The sequence below is a fragment of the Pinus tabuliformis genome, chromosome 4_1 (genome assembly GCF_031772625.1).
Source record: "Pinus tabuliformis cultivar Carrire ecotype Pingquan chromosome 4_1, CPIR1, whole genome shotgun sequence".
Classification (NCBI taxonomy): Eukaryota; Viridiplantae; Streptophyta; class Pinopsida; order Pinales; family Pinaceae; genus Pinus; species Pinus tabuliformis.
The window spans coordinates 554429869-554450718 of record NC_142303.1 but is presented as its reverse complement, the minus strand read 5'-3'; the positions used below and the strand labels follow the sequence as shown (position 1 = coordinate 554450718).

Sequence of the window (20850 nt, the reverse complement as noted above, 5' to 3'; positions counted from 1 at the left end):
AAGAAGCAGGAGGACCCAAAACCTGACCCCCTTGCATTTTATGGAAATAATCGATCTCGAGAACATTTACTTAGGTGCACATAGTAAGAAGTTAATACTACGAAGCAAGCCTAATATGAATATGGCCATAGATTCATTGGCATTTTGGAGAAAATAAGGGAGACTTCGAAACCATCAAATGTATATTTTGATGGATCTTCTTCCAAAAATATTCCCGTAAAAGAGACCCACCATATTCTTAGATCAGAGGACATGAATGGAAAAAAAAGGATCAATCAATATGTTCGAGAGCATAAGTTAGGAGAAGGTAGCTATGACAAAGTTCTACTTCACCGAAATATAAAAGATAGGATGTTTTGCGCCCTCAAGGCTTTTGACAAGTAACGTCTTTACAAAGTCCGTGTGGCACCATTAGAAACTACTCTCATAGATGTACTAAGAGAGGTTTCAATCATGAAAAATTTAGACCACCCCAATGTTGGAAATACTGAGAGGGGGGTGAATCAATATTTCTTTTCAATTGTTATTTTTACCAGTTAATATCACTTAGAATTAGAACACAAAATGAACAATGGTAGAATAATAATTTTATTAGTCAATGACGAGGACTCCAATCCTCTTTCCAATGAATCAAGTACAATAATAAATAGAGCTCCAACCCTAGATGAAGACACCAATATTAAATACACCATGCTCCAACCTATACTTTTCCAAGTACCGACTTGGAATTCATGAGGCTCTAACCTCTAGGGTTCCAACCCTATCTTCCCAAGGCTCCAACCTTGTCACTTTGAGGCACCAAAATCTGGGGCTCCAACCCTATCTCTGGTATAGGCTCCAACCTGGTCTTCTTAAGGACTCCTATCCTCTAGGGCTCCAACCCACAACTTCAATTTGTTAAGATAAGTTTAATGATTCTTCATGGCTCCCAATATATTTTGCAATGATCCCTGACAATATCTTCACCTTCAGCACTGCCTTCAATTGATCTTCAAGGAACATACCTCATTAATGACAACTTTGTCTTCTTAGAAAGGTGTCACTACAACTCTTCATGGTACCCAAACAAATTCTCCAAGGTCACCTCATGATGACTTTATCAATGCATCATGATGTTCAAGGGCACCTCCAAGATAAACTTCTACATGTCTTCCAAATGTCTTCAAGAATCCTTCAAGGTGTCTTCAATAAGCTACCTCAAGAATTATCCAAGGCAATGAAGGCTTCTCCAAGATATGTTCCAAACTTCAAGAATGTTTCACAAGTCAATAGTTCTTCACTAGTCTTCACAAATGAAAAAGTCTTCACAAGTCAACAAGTCTTCACAATTTTTGCAAACTAGACTTCAACAAGTCTGTTAGATGCTCAAGATAGTCTCCATGGAAACCTTTAAATTCAAAGCTCCAAGTTCAAGGAATACTCCAAATTATGCTTCAAGGCTTCACTGTATGAGGTATCACTGCAATCTAAGCCTTTTGTCCATAGATGATTGTCATAGTCCCGACCTCCAAAGGAAATTGACCACAAGTTCGAGATGGTGGCAAGCTATAGTTCTGAGAGGAATAGGTTACAAGTTTGTTGGTCCGAGGTGCAGTCTCTCACTGGTGAATGTCCACATGCAGGTTTGAGCCTTTTATGTGACCCAAGCTCCTAAATTCGAGCCTCCACAACTGTCATTGGTCAGTGCTCTTTGTAGGTGATTGTCCCAGCTAGAAGAGATACCAAGTTTGAGCCTTCCAAGGATAAATGAGTCTCCCAAATAAATTTGAGCTTTTGCAATGTTATAGGTTTGAGGTATATAGAAATTTTCTTAAGTTTTATCACTAATCCACAAGCAGACTATCCACAAGTTATTGTCTTAGCTTTCATTCCATCACAACTTTGAGGCACTGCAAATCTCCACAAGACTGTCCATACAACGAGATGTATTGGTGACAAGTTCATTACTAGTATAACAACTAGCATCCCGAGTTATTATGCCACCACAAGGTAGTTTTCCATACACAAAGATTTGTCCTCCACTTCACAGGTCAGAGTCTCCTCTTATATGACTTCAATTCCATATATGAGTTTATCACATGACTATCACACAATTTTATCAATGGTCTGAGGTCTTATTACCACAGGTGTTGTAACTTCGAGCTTCCAATAATAAGTAGGTATGTTTGGAAGATGCCATTGTAGTCACAGGTCCAAGCTTGAATGATAACCCAATAAAAAAAATAGCCCAAACAATAAACTTCAATGTCCTCCTCGACCTCTTATCTGCTCTTGTGGTTCTTATTCAAATTATGTGTTTCCTTCACCGAAATTGGATGGTCAAAATGATGAATTTGAACTTCTATTTATACAAGTTTTTGAGTTAGGTGAAGAGACACGTCACATGGATCGGAGGCCGACTTGCATAAGTTGGCTCATGTCAGCTTAGCATAGAAAATATATTATTCCAACTTGTAAAATCAATTTTTGTCAATATAAGAGGAGTTAGAAGGCGAGTAATAACTCGTTAGAAAGGGAAAAATGTCCTCTACGATCTCATGCCAATTCCATCCTTAAATGAGGTCCTTTTACAATCAAGAAAATTAAATTTGTGAACTTTCATCATTATTTTATTCATGGCAACCTTTGGTATTTTATGTCTAGGGCTCCTTCTTCATAGACTTAGGCCTTCAAGGCTAGGGCACCATGAGCATCAATTAAGAAGGCTAAGTATTCATCGTATTTGTCATCCAACAATCATTCATGCATCATTATTTCATAAGGTCAAATGCTAAGGTTTCATCAATGTATATGGTTAATTCTATGACATTTTCACCTAGGCTGGAACATCATATGGCAAGCATTATTTCTAGGGCTTGCATCAAGAATTTAGGACTGGGGCTTTATGATTAATAATCAAGAGCTATCTAGAGCTAGGTTTCATGGGCAACTAGGGCATCACGAAGCTAGGGCTTTATGGTTTTAGGGAATTTGACTTATGCATCATCTTCATGCTTAGGATTTTCTTAGAGTTTGTATGAGGATAGGAAAACATCACAAAAGGGTAATTCATGCATCACAAGAATATTTTCCATCTCCAACAATGCCATATTGACATCAATGACAACTTTGTCCAACACCTAATATTGTCAATTCAATCGAGGTGATTGATGATCTAGATACTAATCAATTTTACATGGTCTTAGAATATGTTAAAGGAAGGGGATTTTTCAAGGTTCTGGACTAGCTGGAGGAATTGGGGAAGATATCGTTAGAAAATAATTTTGAGATGTTCTTGTAGGTCTCATGTATCTACGTGCTCATAATATTTTTCATTGAGATATCAAACCAGAAAACCTTTTGGTTGGGAACAATGGAACAGTTTAGATTTCTAACTTCAGTGTTGGTAGGATGATTAAGGGCGGAAATGATGAGCTTCGAAGGTCTCCTGGTACTCCTGTTTTTATTGCACCAGAATGTTGCTTAGGCTTGACATATCATGCTAAAAAAATTTATGTGTGGGCGTTGGGTGTGACATTATACTGCATGGTGTTTGGTTTTTATCCCTTCACTGGTGACTCCTTATCAGGCACATATGACAAGATTGTTCATGATCTACTTGTCCTTCCAGAGGATTTGAATCCAACACTTGCAAACTTACTCGAAGGCCTTCTTTGAAATGATCCAAAGAAAAGGATGAGCTTAGAGGCTGTTGTAAGACATCCATGGGTTATGAAGGATTTCGTATCAACTATGTAGGTTTTGGGGAAATGTGAATATGGTAGCTTTAGATATCATTCTATTCATCATGAGCAAACTGTAGCTACCTATGAAATATTATCAGAATCAATTTAATAGGGATGGTTATGGTTTTTATTTTTACATATTTCATGGATGCTCGGTCATGGAAGAGATGTTGTCGTTATTCAAAAGAGGGGGTTCCTTTGCTCATTGTATCTATATTGAGTTGTTGTATGATGCTTGTACAATGTATCCGCCTGTATGACTTTAGATATTTAGTTGCATGCTTTAGTTGGACTTACTTCTAATGAAATTGGGACCTCAAAGGAATATTATTTGAAAATTCTAACCATGCAAGTAATAATCAAGAATTAAATGATATGGTGACTAATGTTCAATCACTTAACTGGCTCTAAGGGATTTCTTTAAGATCTTGGTGTCTCAGTTGCAGATTATGTGTTGGTAAGGTTGTAACAAGCAAGTTCAGCGTTTGTATTGTAGATTATGTGTTGGTAAGATGTATTAATCAGGTTCATCTTACAAGGAATTCCCCGATGTAATTGACGTTGTTCAATTCACAATAAAATAATGCTTCTCTATGGACCTGGCTTTAAAGGAAAAACAATAAACCACCAAAACTTATCCCAAACAACCAAAAAATTTAGTGATATGCATGGCCAATCTAGTGTCGAATGTAGCAGGTAAGAATTGGACCAAGACACTTGAGTAGATTTTTTATAGGTGGTCAAAATAAAGAACTAAATATGAAAATATGCCAATCTTGTGTTGAATGTAGCAAATAAGAATTGGACCAAATCTGGGGACACTTGAGTATATTTTTTATAGGTGGTCGAAATAAAGAACCAAATATGAATTCTTTTCAAAAATACAAACAAAAGCTCATTTGAGGAGTGTTTTAGTCCAAAACTCTGTAATCCAACATAAACAAATTTGACAACGAAGTAAAGTGTCAATGTCAATTACATCTATTAGACTTTTATCGCCCAAGCCGCCAATTCCAAAGAAGTTCCCACACATGGAGCAGTGTTTTGGAGGAACACAGAGTGGTTGACAGAAGAGATGGGGGCTCCAATAAATGATGTTTCTATTGGTTGGTGGAAAGTTCCATGTATTCACGTCCACAATAATGACAAGTGAGGTTAAAGTAACCAGAAGTCAACTACAAATGTAAGACAACTCACACCATTCCCATTTTTTAATATTTTATCATCAACCAATCTAGAAAATATTTTGAGTGGGAGTGGGAGTGGGATTTTGAGCCATGCACTCAGTGCTATGTGATGGTTGTGTTACTGGTCTAGAATTGATGGTGGGAAATTACATTAATGGATGAATAAACAACTTCTATTGTGGGTCCCACAATTTTTTTTTGTGGAATATCACCGTCAATAAATTTGTTAATTTATGTAGAGGTCTTCACTTTGGGTGAGGCTAGTGGGAACCACAAAGCCAAAGTCTCTATTTCATTCCATGTGTATTTGTGCTATCAGTACTAAATAACTTGCCAGGTCTCCACTTATGCTTGTTTAATGATAGTTAAATCTTTCTAGTGAATATAAACTTGCTACTAATTGTAAATATATGATTTGTATGGATTTTTCTAGTGTTACATTTCCAAAAATCAACAAATTGCAAAAAAACCGTGGGAAAAATTGGTCATATTGCCACCACTGACTGTTATCATCATGCATATTTTATCATTTGAATTAATGGTATAATTAACATTCTCCCTCGTTTCTATCATGGAATTCTTGCTTTGGGCAGCCACATCCAGTGATACGCACCTGTTAATATTATCGTTATTCATTTCCTCTTTAGTCTATGTTATACCCATCATTATCATTTGTTTCTGTCATGGGATTCATGTTTTGGGCAGCCACGTCTAGGGATACGCAATTGTTGCTATTAATATTGTCGTTGTCAGCATTATTCATTATTCTGTAATCATCCTTCTGGTTCATTTCTGTCACGGAATTCTTGTTTTGGGCAGCCAAATATGCAACTGTTGTTAACATTATTGTTATTCATTGGCTTCCTTCATTGTTAGTTGTATCATTATTATCCTTCGGGCCAGTGTTAAAATTGTAATACCTGAAGGCTTCTATCACAGAATTATCCATTTCATTTATGCTAATGCGACAATTCTTAGTTGATTGTAGTTTTAGAATTTTACGAGATTTACGATTCCTGGCAATTAATCGTTCATTTTCGGCCTTGAGGGCGACGAAGGCATCCATTACAGGCCAGAGGTCACTTATTCAAGTTGTTTCTAGTTTTAGTTTATATATATATATATATATATATGGACTTTAAAAAAGGTGAAAAATATATGCTCAAATAAATTGACTTCAACTTTTCTTCTTCTCTTTTTCCAGATTTTGTAGCTTCTAAATTGTTTCATTTTTTTTCTTTGTTGTATCCTTCAAAACTCAGTTTCTTCATTTGCTAGTGCAAGTCTTCCATTTTTCCAGACTGTCTAAGCATATCCTGGACTTCTTCAAAAATGACTTGTATGTGGGCCGCTGCCACATAATATCTTTTGTAGTGCGTTTTTCATCTTCAATCTGCTGCAACATAAGACCATAATATAATTTCATCTCTTTAGGACTCCAATACCTGGAAATTTCATTGATGTTTTCATCATTTAAGCTTTCTTCAACATTTATTTCTGCAACTTCAATGCAAATTTCATCAAGGCATGGTGTTGCAAGCCATGCTTCAAGGAAATTTAATTGTTCTTGATAATCACTTTGTGTACTTGAACATTGGAAATCAATGTTAAGTTTAAAAACATCTACAAAACCACATTGGTTTTGTTATTTCTTCTCTGTAATGGGAGCTTTCGCTTGTTGCGCTTCTTTCTCTGCCTCTTTTTCTGTCTTTGTCAGCTCTTTGTGGGCTTCCTTGTTTGCCTCTTCCTCTATTCCTGTCTTTGTCTATATGACTTCTTCACTAACCTGTGCTGTTGCAAATAGGTTGTCTTCCACTGACTCATTTGGGATTTTCTCACTGAATAGCATCATGTCTATATGATTTTTTTGTTGCATCACCTGCAACCAATCATCATTAACCAACAATTCTTCATCAAATTTTACATCAACAATATTAATTGTTGGATTCACCATAACATAGATTGCTCCAATGTCAGTTTCATTGTCCTCAACAAGCTTTGTTGCTGGATTCACCAAACTTTCATCAGCAAGCTCGGTTGCTAGATTCACCAAAATTTCATCTGCAAGCTCTGTTGTTGGATTTACCAAATCTTCATCGGCAAGCTCCGTTGTTGTATTCACCAAATTGTCATCAACAAGCTCTGTTGTTGGATTCACCATATTTTCATCAGCAAGCTTTGTTGATGGAATCACCAAATTTTCGTCCACTTGTGGCTGTGCAAAGTGGGGTTCGTGAGCATCTACATGCTCCTTCTCTCTTGCTTCTATGACTGCTTCATAGACATCATCCACTTGTGGTTGAGCACAGTGGGATTCAATGATCTTTTTATCTGGATGTAGATATGTTGCTATAGATCCACCTTCAACTTCAAATTCAATGCTTCCCCTTACACCAAAACTCCTCTCAAGGGTATCCCATGCCTCCTCGGCTGTCTTGGCATCTGAAATGAAGGGAATCCTCTTGGATTTTCCCATTTGTTTAACGGTGGCTCTCTGCGACTCAAAATGGACTTGCAGACATAACGATTACCTGTTGTGTGTCTTTGCGATGGCTTATCTATTGCTCGGCTTCTACAAAATAGATCGGTCTAGAATTCTTTACAACATATCCTTTGTTTTTAATAGACCCTCTAAAAAATAAATCGTTCTTTTCTTAAAGAAAAAAAAACTATGAACAAAGCCTTGTAAAATATATATGAACACTAATACCCTCGAAAGAATTTTAAGGAATTACATGGCTAGACTTTTCATCGAAGCCATTAAAAATCATATCCAAGCCATTAAAAATAATATGAGCCTTTTAAATACAATTGAAGCACAAATTACATGATACAAAGCCCTTTTTAAAAGACCTCTCACAAATCTCATATGAATGTCATAAAAAAAGTTAATGCAATGAAATATTACATGGGCCTTTTTAAATAACGTAATTCGTTTTTCAAACACCTGATTAATAATTGCAGACGCCATTTCACCCGCAGGCATAAGCGAGTCCATCATAGATTCGGTGAGGCTTCTGCTCTGTCTTTCTCTGAGCGAGCATCTGCTTCATCTTTAAGTTTGCCGGAGGCTCCCCAAAAGATAAATCTAGAGTCTGAAGTTCTCGATTCAAAGGTGACTCAAAATCTTTCTCCTCAGGACAACCTTTTCGGGTCGGATCCCCGTCGCTCCATCCAATCCCCCCCTTTCGGCTGTGCTCCCATTCCTGAGCCCTCGGAGGACAAAGCTGTTCCCTCTCCTCCTGCTATGAACTTAATGGACTTTGTTGTCGGTTCTCACCCCATTCTGATTTCCTCCTCCTCCCCGACTCCTGACAAACCCCATGCTCCTGTTCCAAAAGGCAAAGAACCTCTTCTCACGCCCACCCCTTTCAACTCGCCTGTAGTGTCCCCGGTTAATAAATATGATAGCGACATTGATTTCTTACTTAGTAGAAAATCTTTAGAGTTGGAGCCTCTGACTATTCATAAACCTAAAAGTCCTGCCTCTCCATTCATAAATCCTAATTCAGCAAAGAATATAACAGTCAGAAAGAAACACAATGGAGGAAGCTGGCACTTTAGAGGGAGAACGATCGCCTCTGAGCATGGAGTGAGGAACTTATCTCTTGTGGATGTACCAATTCTGGATTCGTCTGATATTCAGCCTCTTAGAGCAAGTATGGCTGGCAAGCCATCCAAATGACCTTCATAGTCTCAATGAATATCAGGGGTTTAGGCGCAAACCCTAAATATCTTGCGCTAAAAGAAATCTTCTACTCAGCTCATCCAAAAATCATCCTTATACAGGAAACCATGCACCCCAGCAGGGTGACTATGGCTTATTTTAGGAGAATGTACCCCTCTTGGTTTATGGCTGCTTCAGAGGCTAGTGGTCAGTCAGGCGGCCTTGCGGTCTTGTGGGATCCCGCTTGGATTAAGGCAAAGGTCTTCAAATGTTTTGCGGGGATTCTAATCTCTGCCTCTGTTAGGGGTCAAGACCTAAACATCAATATTCTCAATGTCTACGCCCCCTATAAGAATAGACTCTCTTTCTGGGAAAGGTTGTTTGCCTCGAATATGCTTGATATTGAAACTCTGATGATAACAGGAGATTTAAATATGACTCTTAGCACTAATGAATGCTGGGGAAAATGCAGGACAAAGGATCCTCTGGCCGACAGACTCAAGAAGGAATTTTTAAACAGGAACTTGGTTGACATTGTACCCATCAAAATAAAGCCAACATGGGATAATAGCAGGTCTGGAGAGGCATACATTGCCAAGAGGATTGATCGATTCATCCTTCATTCTAGCATTATCGATAAAATGGGTATGCCTGTATCTTCTATAGGGAACGATTTCACATCTGACCATAGACCTATCTTCCTCGGATGGCGTGGCAATGGATTCAGGCTCGGCTACTCTTTTAAATTTAACAGGATCCACTTAGAAGACCCAAAATTCAATGAAATCATCTCAAACAAATGGAAGGAGTTATTGGAATCTGAAATGTCCCCTTTCATGACATTTCGGGAAAAGCTGGCATGCCTGAGGAACGTGGCTAAGGACTGGAAATCTCAAAAGAGAAAGAAGGACAAACAAGAGCTTATAGACATCCAAAAGGAGATGGACAACATATTAAATACAGCAGATCCAAATAAGCTGTCCCTTGACTTCAAAGGCCTCATAAGGAATTTGGAAAAAAGAAAACAAATTCTACTGCAAAAGGAGGAGGCTTCATGGAGGCTCAAAAGCAGAGCTATCTGGCTTAAGGAGGGAGATAGAAACACGAGATTTTTTCATAACTTTGCAAACGCCAGACGAGAGAAAAATTCTATTTGGAGGATCAACAATGGTGAAGGTGGTTTTTTCTACTCCCAGCAGGATATCTCAAAAGAAGCAACGAGATTTTTTCAGAACCAATACAAAAGAAAGGAAACAAATAGCTTCCAAGATACTCTATGGAGGATCGAACTGGTTCCAGTAATGTTCGATGAGGCAGCAAATGAAAGTTTTTTCCAGCCGATTTCTGAAGAGGAACTTCTAAATTTCATTAAAGCTTTCAAAAGAGATAAAAGCCCTGGGCCGGATGGATGGCCCATAGAATTTTTCTCTCACTTTTATGATCTCTTTAAAATGGACTTGCTGTGGATGGTGGAGGCATCCCGGATGTCAGGAAGTATTCACAGCATCATCTCTTCTACTCTGATTGCCCTAATTCCTAAAAAGGCCAAGTCGGACACCTTCCAAGATTTTAGACCAATATCGCTCTGCAATATCCTGTTCAAAATCATTTCTAAAATTATTGCTGAAAGGCTGAAGCCCATTCTGGCCTCCTTCATCTCAAAGGATCAACATGCATTCTTAAAAGGTCGTAACATACTGGATGCAGTGGCCATGACCCAGGAAAGTCTGTTTTCATTGATTTCTAACAAGATGGATGCGGCTATTCTCAAGATAGATTTGCAAAAAGCCTACGATTGCTTAGACTGGGGTTTTTTAAGAATTATGCTGGCAAAAATTGGGTTGAAAACTCAGGGCATCGACTGGATAATGTCTTGTGTTGAGAATGTCAGATATTCGGTCATCATAAATGGAATCCCCTCTTCTTTCTTTTCAGCTGAGAGGGGACTTCGACAAGGTTGTCCCCTCTCCCCTCTGCTATTTATCTTGGCAATGAACTCTCTCAGTCTACATATTAACAAGGCTATAGATGAAAAGAGATGTAGTCCAGTCAAGATTTGCAAGGACATTTCTTTATCACACAATCTCTTCGTCGATGATGCTCTCATTTTCGCTATGCTCTGTAGGGACTCCTGGATATGCCTTAATGAAATTCTTGAAAATTTCCAGAAAGCAACAGGTTTGGTCATAAATAAGGAAAAATCTTCTCTGTTTCATAGTGACACAAACATGGAAATGATCTTATGGATTGTTGAGCTACTGGGCATTGCTCCGATTTTGATCAGGGATGGAATGAAATATTTGGGATTCAATCTAAAGGCAAAGGGATACTCGAAAGCTGACTGGAAATGGTTATTGGACAAATTCTATTAAAAGATATCGGGTTGGGAGTTCAAGTCTCTTTCTTTAGCAGGCAGACTTATTCTAGTTCAGGCAGTCCTATCTCAATTGGCGGTCTACTGGGCTCATATTTTCTTTCTCCCTGCAAGTATCATAAACAAAATGAACAGTCTTGCAGCTAATTTCCTTTGGGGAGGGAAATCAATACAGAACAAGTTTCATTCAGTAAATATGGCAACAATTTCTAAGCCCGGGAAGCTAGGCGGATGGGGCCTTCTTGACATGCGCTCCTTTGGAAATGCGCTCCTATGTAAATCTCTATACAGAGGTATGTTTGGTGATGGTCTATGGAGTAAGACTATAAGGAAAAAATACATGAAAGGTAGAAACTTAGAATTCTGGTACAGAAGAAGATCTATTGGCGCAAGAAAAGGCTCGGCTATATGGCTCAGCCTCAGGAAAATCCAGCTCTTCTTTTTGGAAAATCTAAGATGGAACCTCTCCTCGGGTTCCAGAATGCTAATTGGCATTGATCCTATTTTAAACGGTCAAGATATTTCTTTTCCTCCATCCCTATTATGCTTCCTTCATAGAATGGGCTGGTTTACTTGGGACAAGTTGATCGATTCATGGAGAGGTCCTATTCCAGTGTGGAAGGATGGATGTGACCTGAACTTGCCGACCGCTCTACTCCCACTCTAGAACTCTGTAAAAGAAGATCTTAACAGCTTGGGAATTTTCCATTCGGGGACCAGTGATCATCTGATTTGGACAGTGCCTAAAGCCAAGTCTCCTGCTCATGTAAAGGACATCTATGAGAACATGATCTCAGCTCCTTCTCCATGCTCCAGCCCGATTTTCCCTCCTTGCTTTTGGAAGGCAGGATGCCCTCTCAAAATGATAATTTTTTCATGGTTGGTCTTTTACAACAGGAACCTATCATGGGAAGTCCTCCGAAGGAAAAGCTGGCAGGGTCCGAGTAGATGTGCCATGTGTCTTGGTGCTGAGGAAACAAACTTGCATATGTTCTTCCAATGTGTCCCATCTCTCCAGATCTGGTATGATCTATCCTTGTTTTTCGGTTTTCCTCACATTATTTTTCCCTCTGTACAGGCAGTGTTTAAATGGTGGAGTGAGCAAAGTCTATCTTGGAGATCCTTGTTTATCATAACCTGTTGGTTTCTCTGGAAATGGAGAAATGCTCAAATCTTCCAAGACTCAAAGGAACCTCTCAAGTCAATCCTACATCGCATATTGGCATGCCATGACTCGTTCAATCAGGACGATGTTCAGACAAAAAAATACTGTAAGAAAGTGCCGGAAGCCTCTTCTTTCCAGGTACCTGCGGCTTTCTTTGATGGAGCTGAACAATATAACAGCTGCGGTTGTGGAGTTTACATCGTAATGGACGACAGCCTTCAATATTCTCTATCCTGGCATGGAGGGCATGGTTCTAACACTATGGCCGAGGCCCGGGCCCTTTCTGGGCTGCTTGCTTTTTGTGACTTTTTAGGCATCCAAGGAATTTCAATTTATGGTGACTCAAAATCGTTGATTGATCATGTTAATGGGAATGGCCACATTAGCAGTCCACATCTCCTTGGTTGGCTAAGCAGAATCATGTTTTTTCGAAACACCATGAACCAGATGTCTTTCCAGCATATTCCTCGTTCCAGGAATGTCCAGGCTGACTCTCTCTCCAAGGAGGGTCTTGTTATGAAGCCGGGATTGTGGTCATTGACAGTTATCCATGATGGATCTTCCTTTCTTATTCAGGATTTCAGTATCAAGGGAATGTGACTCCTTTCTATTGCTTAGAAAGCCAGTTCATTGATCTTCAGCACCATAGAAATGTGACTTATTGTGACTTATTGTGTTTTAATTCCTGTTCTCAGAATGTGTAGTAACTAAACTTTTGAATACATGTGTAGCTTTTTTGTCTCTGTTTTTCCTTGAAACGGTCAAATCCATTCCATACGTTGTGTTGGTTATGGGCAGCTCTCACTGTCCCAAAACAATGTAATGCAGATCTTTATATTATCTTAATATAAATCTATGATGATTTTTTCTGTCTGAAAAAAAAAAAAAAAAAAAAAAAAAAAAAAAAAAAAAAATCTACTTTTCATTCACGTGTGCATTTTATATAAGCTCAAACCTTTGACCATTCGCGTTGGAATATCAAACCACATTTCGTTGGAGACAAAAACGTGTGCATTTCGCTTGACCTCAGTTCGCTGCAACGAAATTTGGCTAACGCTCTTTCCGAGGCTCTGTGGCCGCATGTGAGAGGAAACACTGTAATTTTTTGAAACTAACGCAACACTTCAAACTGCTTAACTGCGTTAGTAACATAGTTTATCAAAATAAAACAAAGCGTTATCACAACACTTTTAAAAAAAAATCGATTTTGAGCTGAATTTTCTGGCTTCTTGGTTTTCCTGCTACTTCTTTGCAAGCTTTATCAAATTTTTGCTTCTCTCTCAAAGGGTCTTATGTTATCTCTCTGCTTCTTCACAGTAGGCTTCTTCAAATTTTTGCTTCTCTCTCAAAGAGTCTTATGTTATCTCTCTGCTTCTTCACAGTAGGCTTCTTCAAACATCTACTGCTCTGTCAAAGAGTCTTATGTCGACTCGCCTATTCTCTCTGTTTCTCTCTCTTCGCACACGTTGCTGCTCTCCCCAAAGAGTCTTATGCAAACTACTCTAATCTCTGCTGCTATGTCAGAGAGTCTTACAGAGTCTAAGCTCTGATACGATGAAAAAAATTGAAGAGAACAAAACACTGAGAGGGGGGGGTGAATTAGTATTTATTTTCAATTATTATTTTTATCAATTAAAAACATTTATATTTGGAACACAGAAATAGATAACAGGAATAGATGCTTTTATTAATGTGATATTTGCAATAAATCAAGTACAATATATATATATATATATATATATATATATATATATATATATATATAGATATGGTTTCAATCAGTTTCCAAGCACCAACTTGGACTCTTTGTGAGGCTCCAGCCTCCAGACCACCAACTCTGTCTTGTCAAGGCACCAACCTTGAATTTAGGAGCGCCAAATCCCAGGACACCAATCCTTTTGGTTTTGAGGCACCAACCTCAAGGGCTGCAACCCTCTGTTGTAAACTGTTTGGATCTATTTGGTGGTAATTCTCTGCTCCTAACCCTGTTGGAACTATGACTTACTTATGTCCTCTTGTGCCTTCCACTTCTGCCAGAACTTCGACTTCCTTTGTTTCTTACAGTTCGCCAGCCACACCTCATAAAGGCAATTCCCTGTTTTCTTATACTGATAAACCTGACCTTTGGCTTCCCTTTCGCTCACTTGAACTTCCGCTTCCTCTGTGCTCGCTTGACCTTTTGGCTTCCTCCTTTGATCACTTGATCTTCGGTTTCCCGATCTCTGGTTTCCTCTGTCTCAACAGGGAGGTCCCACATGCCACGTCACTATCTCAATCGCAATCAGAGGTCCGACAGTGAAAACCCTTATGATTTCATTTACTTTAATATCGAGACTCATTCAACCCTTATAAACCTTCATTAACCCTTAGCCACATATATATAACCTTCCCATTCTTTATCATTGGTTATATAGAATTTAACCACATGAAATCCTTATATCCGTTCTATTTCTATTATAATGTTTATATAATAGAAATACAGAATAATCATGCGTAACTTACCTTTTCTGCCTTTTTACAACCTTTGCACATTTTTTTACGTTTACCTTTATCAGATAAATCCTCCACCATAGATCTTACCATCCCATCCGACGGTTGATATTACACTCGACCAACAAAGTTGCTCGATGATCCTGCGCCATAGATCAAAACCACATTTGATCCAACGCTCGACAACAATATCGAGTGAGCTACATGCACGAGGATTACCCGCCCGATAAAGCAGTTTCCTCTCTCCTCCGACATGCGACGTGTCATTTGCTTAATGGAATCGGGTGACTCCCCCCTATTACCACTTACCGCTTATTCTCAACCTGATAAACCATTTCTGCTGATAAACCCACCTTTCTCTTTGACTAACGCCTGAGATGTTTAGTGCCCGATGACCGTAGATCTTCTACCATCGACGGCTCTGACGGCTCCTCCAATTTCCTCATCTGCTAATACTTAAATTGATCTTTGTCGTTCATTTCTTTGACTTTACGCAATGCAACTTAATCCTGGCCGCTCATTACAAACAACCTCGTTCGTTGATCTCCAAGATCCAACGGTTCCTGTGCATTTGGGTTTTCTTTGACTTTGATTCATTTCTTCAGTGTTTTTCCTGTGGCTTCAGGTTTTCTTCAGGGTTTTGGCCTTTCACTTTTCCATTGCTCAACTCTGATTCTTCAACCAGATTCAAGGACCCATTATGATTCTTCTGTCTCTTCTTCTTCTCTCTATGTTTTTCCGAATTCTGCCTGCACACAATACCTCTTTGCTTCCAATGACCTCTTCTAATGGCTTCCCTGATGGCTTTGCTCCTTGGCTTCTTGCTCCTGTTTCTTCATGGATCCACTTTGCTTGGCTTCACATCATTGTTTACTCATCCAGAATATTGCCATATTGACATCAATGACAATCCAGGTCAACAGTCTCCCCCTTTGTCATTGATGGAAATATTCTTCTTCTCTCCCCCTTTAACATCAGTGGCAAAGGAGTGCATAAGAACTCCCCCTGTCGAACTGATCCCCCTGTCCTGCAACATCTTTATGAATCAACTTAAGTGATGCTAAAGAGATAACTCCCATCTTTTGACGAAGATGTTCAAATGCTTCTCGAGGAAGAGGTTTTGTGAAAATATTAGCTATCTGCTCCTTAGTATTGATATATTCCAAGACAATGTTTTGTTCAGCTACTTGTTCATGAAGGAAATGATACTTGATTGGTATATGTTCGGTCTTTGAGTGCATCACTGGATTTTTGCTGAGGTTGATCGCACTTGTGTTATCACAATAGATGGTAATTGGTTGATTTGTGCCTATGTTGACATCTTTTAGAACTTCCTTCATCCATAGTATTTGAGTACAACAGTCTGTGGCGGCTATATACTCAGCTTCCGCTGTAGATAGTGATATGGATGTCTGTTTTTTGCTAAGCCAAGATACTAAATAGTCTCCTAGGAAGAATGCATTTCGATACTTCTGGCCCAATCAGCATCGATGTATGCAGTCAAAGTAAGAGTTGAGCTCTTAGGGTACCAGAGACCAAAATCAAGAGTTCCTTTCAGGTATCTGAGAATTCTTTTTACAGCCAACAAATGGGATTGTTTAGGAGCTGATTGAAATCTTCCCACCATTCCTACTACTTGCATAATGTCGGGTCTCATAGCAGTTAAGTACAGAAGGGCTCCAATTATTGACTTGTAATGAGTTGCATCTATTGGAGGAGAGTCATCATTTTTTCTCAATTTGCAACTTATGGTCATAGGTGTGCTCATGGGTGCACAGTCTTCCATTCCATATCTTTTAAACATGTCTTTAAGATATTTGGCTTGAGATATAAACATGCCTGCCGTGGTTTGAGATACTTGTAGTCCAAGGAAGTGAGATAACTCTCCTATCATTGACATCTCAAACTCTTTTGACATATTTTGAGAAAACTCAAGACTCATCTCATCATTATTACTAGCAAAAATCAAATCATCAACATAAACAAGTGTGACTAGTAACTTATCCTCATCCGTCTTTATGTAGAGATTACTTCCTGCCACCCCCTTCTTGAAGCCTTGTTGTTTTAGATAGTGATCCAATCTTGTACCAAGCTCTAGGAGCTTGTTTCAACCCATATAATGTCTTTTTCAACTTACAAACAAAGTCTTTTCCTTTTGTTAGATTAAACCCTTCCGGTTGCTCCATGTAGACTTCTTCCTTGAGTTCCCCATTCAGAAATGCTAATTTTGCGTCCATTTGATAGATTTTGAATCCTTTTGAGCAAGCAAATTCCAAGAACATCCTGATAGCTTCCACATGAGTTACTGGTGCAAATGTTTCTTCAAAGTCAATTCCTTCAACTTCTGAATAGCCTTTAAAAACAAGCCTTGCCTTGTTTCTAATGATTTGTCCATCTTCATTCATTTTGTTTTTAAACACCCACTTGGTTCCTATTATGTTTTTTTCCTTTGGACGAGGTACCAGCTCCCATGTTTCATTCTTCTCGATTTGAGACATTTCTTCTTCCATAGCTTTTACCCAATGAGGATCCTTACTTGCTTGAGTAAATGTTTTTGGTTCTATCATGGATAGAAGAGAGATATCATTTTTCTTTGGTGTATTTGTCATTCTTCTTCAGGTTTTCATCCCTTCATTTATATTTCCAATAATCTGCTCTTCCGGGTGATATTTTTGGAGAAGTTTCATCTTTGAAGGAGTTTGAGATGGTTCTTTTTCCTTGGGTATTTCTTGATTTTTTTTTCTTCTTCAGGTTCTTCTTCTTCAATGAGAGGATTAACTTCATATTCTTCAATTTCTTTCTCTGGAAGGTCTTCATCAATCTTCACATCAATGCTTTCCACTATTTTCTGTAATTGGTTATTGTAGCACTTGTAGGCTTTGCTCCATGTAGAATATCCAAGGAAGATCCCTTCGTCAACCCGAGAATCAAACTTTCCTGGTGAGCCATCATTGATTTTTATGAAGCACATGCTTCCAAAAATCTTGAAGTATTTACTGAAGCAAGTCTTCCTTTCCATAATTCATAAGGAGTCTTTTCATTATTTGGTCTTAATTGAGTTCGATTCAAGGTATAGACAGTTGTCCCGACTGCTTCTCTCCATAATTTTGGCTGCAAGTCAGCTGCTATTAACATTGTTCTTGCCATTTCTTGAACTGTTCGGTTTCTTCTTTCAACTACCCCATTTTGCTTGGGTGTTCATTCTCCTTGGAGTGCCAGAGTTCTCGTTGGTCCACATAAATCAGCATGGATGATCTCCAAAGGATTTGATGTAGAAAACTCCCTGGTCTTGTGGCTATTTATGGTTTGCTTTCCATGTTGACATGGACCACATATTCCTTGATTTGGTTTGAATAACTCTGGAATGTCTCGTACTGCTTTAATCTTGCTGATATTGATCAAGTTATCAAAGCTTGTATGTCCAAGTCACTTGTGCCACAACCAACTTTCATATGTTTGACTTAAGTAGCATTTATCTTCTTGAATCTTGTTCAGAATGTAGATGTTGTCTGGTGTTCTAACCCCTTTCGCCACAAGTTCCCCTGAGGAAGAGTTCCTTATTTCATAGTCTTTGGTGCTAAAGACAACATTATGTCCTTGATCACAGATTTGGCTAACACTCAGGAGGTTGTGTTTGAGCCCGTTTACTAGCAAAGCATTTTGAGCTTTTCCTTTTCCATTAATAAGAGTAACAGTTCCTTTTCCAACAATTTTGGCAGATCCACTTCCAAAGGATACATTTCCTTCCTTTTTGTTCAATGAGACAAACTTCCCTTTGTCCATTGTCATGTGTCTAGAGCACCCATTATCCACAAACCAATGATTTTCATTATTTTGAGCATATAGAGCTAGGCCACATTTATCCATGTTGGGATTCTTACTTCTTGCTTTTCCTCTTTTGAGTGGGAAATTTTGTTCATTGTGTCCATTATTATTACATAATGAGCAAATCAGATCAAATTTGGCCAAGGGATCAAAAGAATTGTAGGTATTGATTTGTCCTTGCCCTTTGGGGCGATATGGTTTGTTTATTTGATCCTTTAGTTTTGGTGTGTCATTCTTACGAGCCATGCAATGTCTAGCTTGATGACCAAAATTTTTACAATGGAAACAATGCCCAAAAAAGATAGTTTTGTACCTGTTGTTGTAGCCATGATTCGAATCAACATTCTTCCTTGGAGTTACTCCCGCTTCATCCTTTGGATTTGAGATGGGCCTTTGATGAAATATTGTTTTGTATCTGTTGTAACATCCATGATTCGAATCAACATTCTTCCTTGGAGTTACTCTCTCTTCATTCTTTGGATCTGGGATGAGCCTTTGATGAAATAATATTTCTTCTTTTGGGTTGCTAGAAAGTACGTAGGCATAGCTTTTTGCATTATTCCTAGTACTCGATGATTCTCCTTTAAAACGTATTCCAGATTTTTCATGTTGAGGTTTTTGATTATTTAGGATAGTGTCAAGTATTTGAGAGCTTTTCCAACCCTTTTTCACTTGCTCCAATTCCTTCCTCAGAGATACTATTTCGGCTTCACATTCTTCGAAAGCTTCTTCTTTTCCTTTTAGCTTATTTTTCAAAAGATCTTCCCTTCTTTTTGTTTCCTCGTTTTCTACTTTGAGAGAAATGATTTTATTCCATAATTTCTCATTTTCTTCAATGGCACTTATTAACAATTCATCTACATTTCCATCTAGCCCTGAGTCATCATCATTTGTGAATGCCATGAGTAATACTTCTTGGCTTCCAGCATGGTCATTTTCTTCATCTGATTCTTCATTACCTCCTTTGCGGTGAGGGCACTGGTTAGTTGATTTCTTTTTGATGACTACAAATTCATCTTCATCAGACTCATCTTGCTTAGAGAGGAAATTCTTCTTATTGAACCCTTTCTTTTTGTATACCATCCTTTTAGAATTTTCTTCATCATCACTATCATGCTTATGAGGACATTTTACAACATAATGACCTATTTTTCCGCATTTGAAACAAATAAGAGGGTATTTACCTTTTATCTTGGATCCTTTCTTCAGCCTTCGTACAAATTGCGCCAATTCAGATTCAACATCGGAGTCATCACTACTGACATTCCTTTCTTTCCCATTTTTTGATTTTAAGGCCTTGAATGCTGCATCTTTGGAACTTGGGCGACCTTTTCTCATCTCATAGGCAATGAGGATTCCATGGAGTTCATCCATATTAAGAGTATCTAGATCCTTCATTTATTGTATGGCACTTACTTTGGAGTCAAATCTGTCTGGGAGAGATCTTAAGACCTTTTGAACATTGGTGCTTTCTTCAATGTTTTCTTCCAATCCTTTAAGAGAGTTGACCACTTCAGCTACTCGGAGAAAGTATGATGCAATATCTTCCTCATCATCCATTTTCAGACTTTCAAATTTCCTTCTATGAGTTTGAAGCTTCCGTCATATAAGCCAATTAGCTTATCCCATACTTCTTTGGCAGAGTTACAATTCATGACTTTTGTAAATTTAGAATAAGTGATTCCACTAGTGATGGAGTTTAGGTCTTTTGCATTTGAAATGTAGACTTTCCTCTCATCTTGATCTGTTGGAAGAGTGGAATGAGCTATGTACTCATTTAAGACCAAATTACAAACTTCAGGTCCAAGGGACATTAAGTAGTAGGACATTCTCTTTTTCCAGAAACCAAATTTTGTGCCATCAAACAAAGGAGGTCTTCCTGACACTTCTTGATTTCTCATCATGACTAAGAATCCTTCTTCAAGTTGTTAGGCTAATATGAAGAAGCCCGCTCTGATACCAATTGTTGGAAATACTGAGAGGGGGGGGGGGTGAATCATTATTTCTTTTCAGTTATTATTTTTATCAGTTAAAAACATTTATATTTGGAACATAGAAATAGATAATAGGAATAGATGCTTTTATTAATGTGATCTTTGCAATAAATCAAGTACAATATATATATATATATATATATATATATATATATATATATATATATATATATATATATATATATATATATATATATGGTTTCAATCAGTTGCCAAGCACCAACTTGGACTCTTTGTGAGGCTCCAACCTCCAGAGCACCAACTCTGTCTTGTCAAGGCACCAACCTTGAATTTAGGAGCACCAACTCCTAGGACACCAATCCTTTCAGTTCTGAGGCACCAACCTCAAGGGCTCCAACCCTCTGTTGTAAATTGTCTAGATCTGTTTGGTGGTAATTCTCTGCTCCCAACCCTGCTGGACCT

General features: G+C 38.3%; 2 pseudogenes; both read left to right on the top strand.

The window, feature by feature from the left end:
- The window catches only part of LOC149177036 (serine/threonine-protein kinase GRIK1-like), a 95368-nt pseudogene extending 91711 nt beyond the window's left edge, over positions 1-3657 (top strand).
- Positions 3658-11149: 7492 nt separating this feature from the next.
- LOC149177035 (serine/threonine-protein kinase GRIK2 pseudogene) overlaps positions 11150-20850 on the top strand; it is a 33710-nt pseudogene continuing 24009 nt past the window's right edge.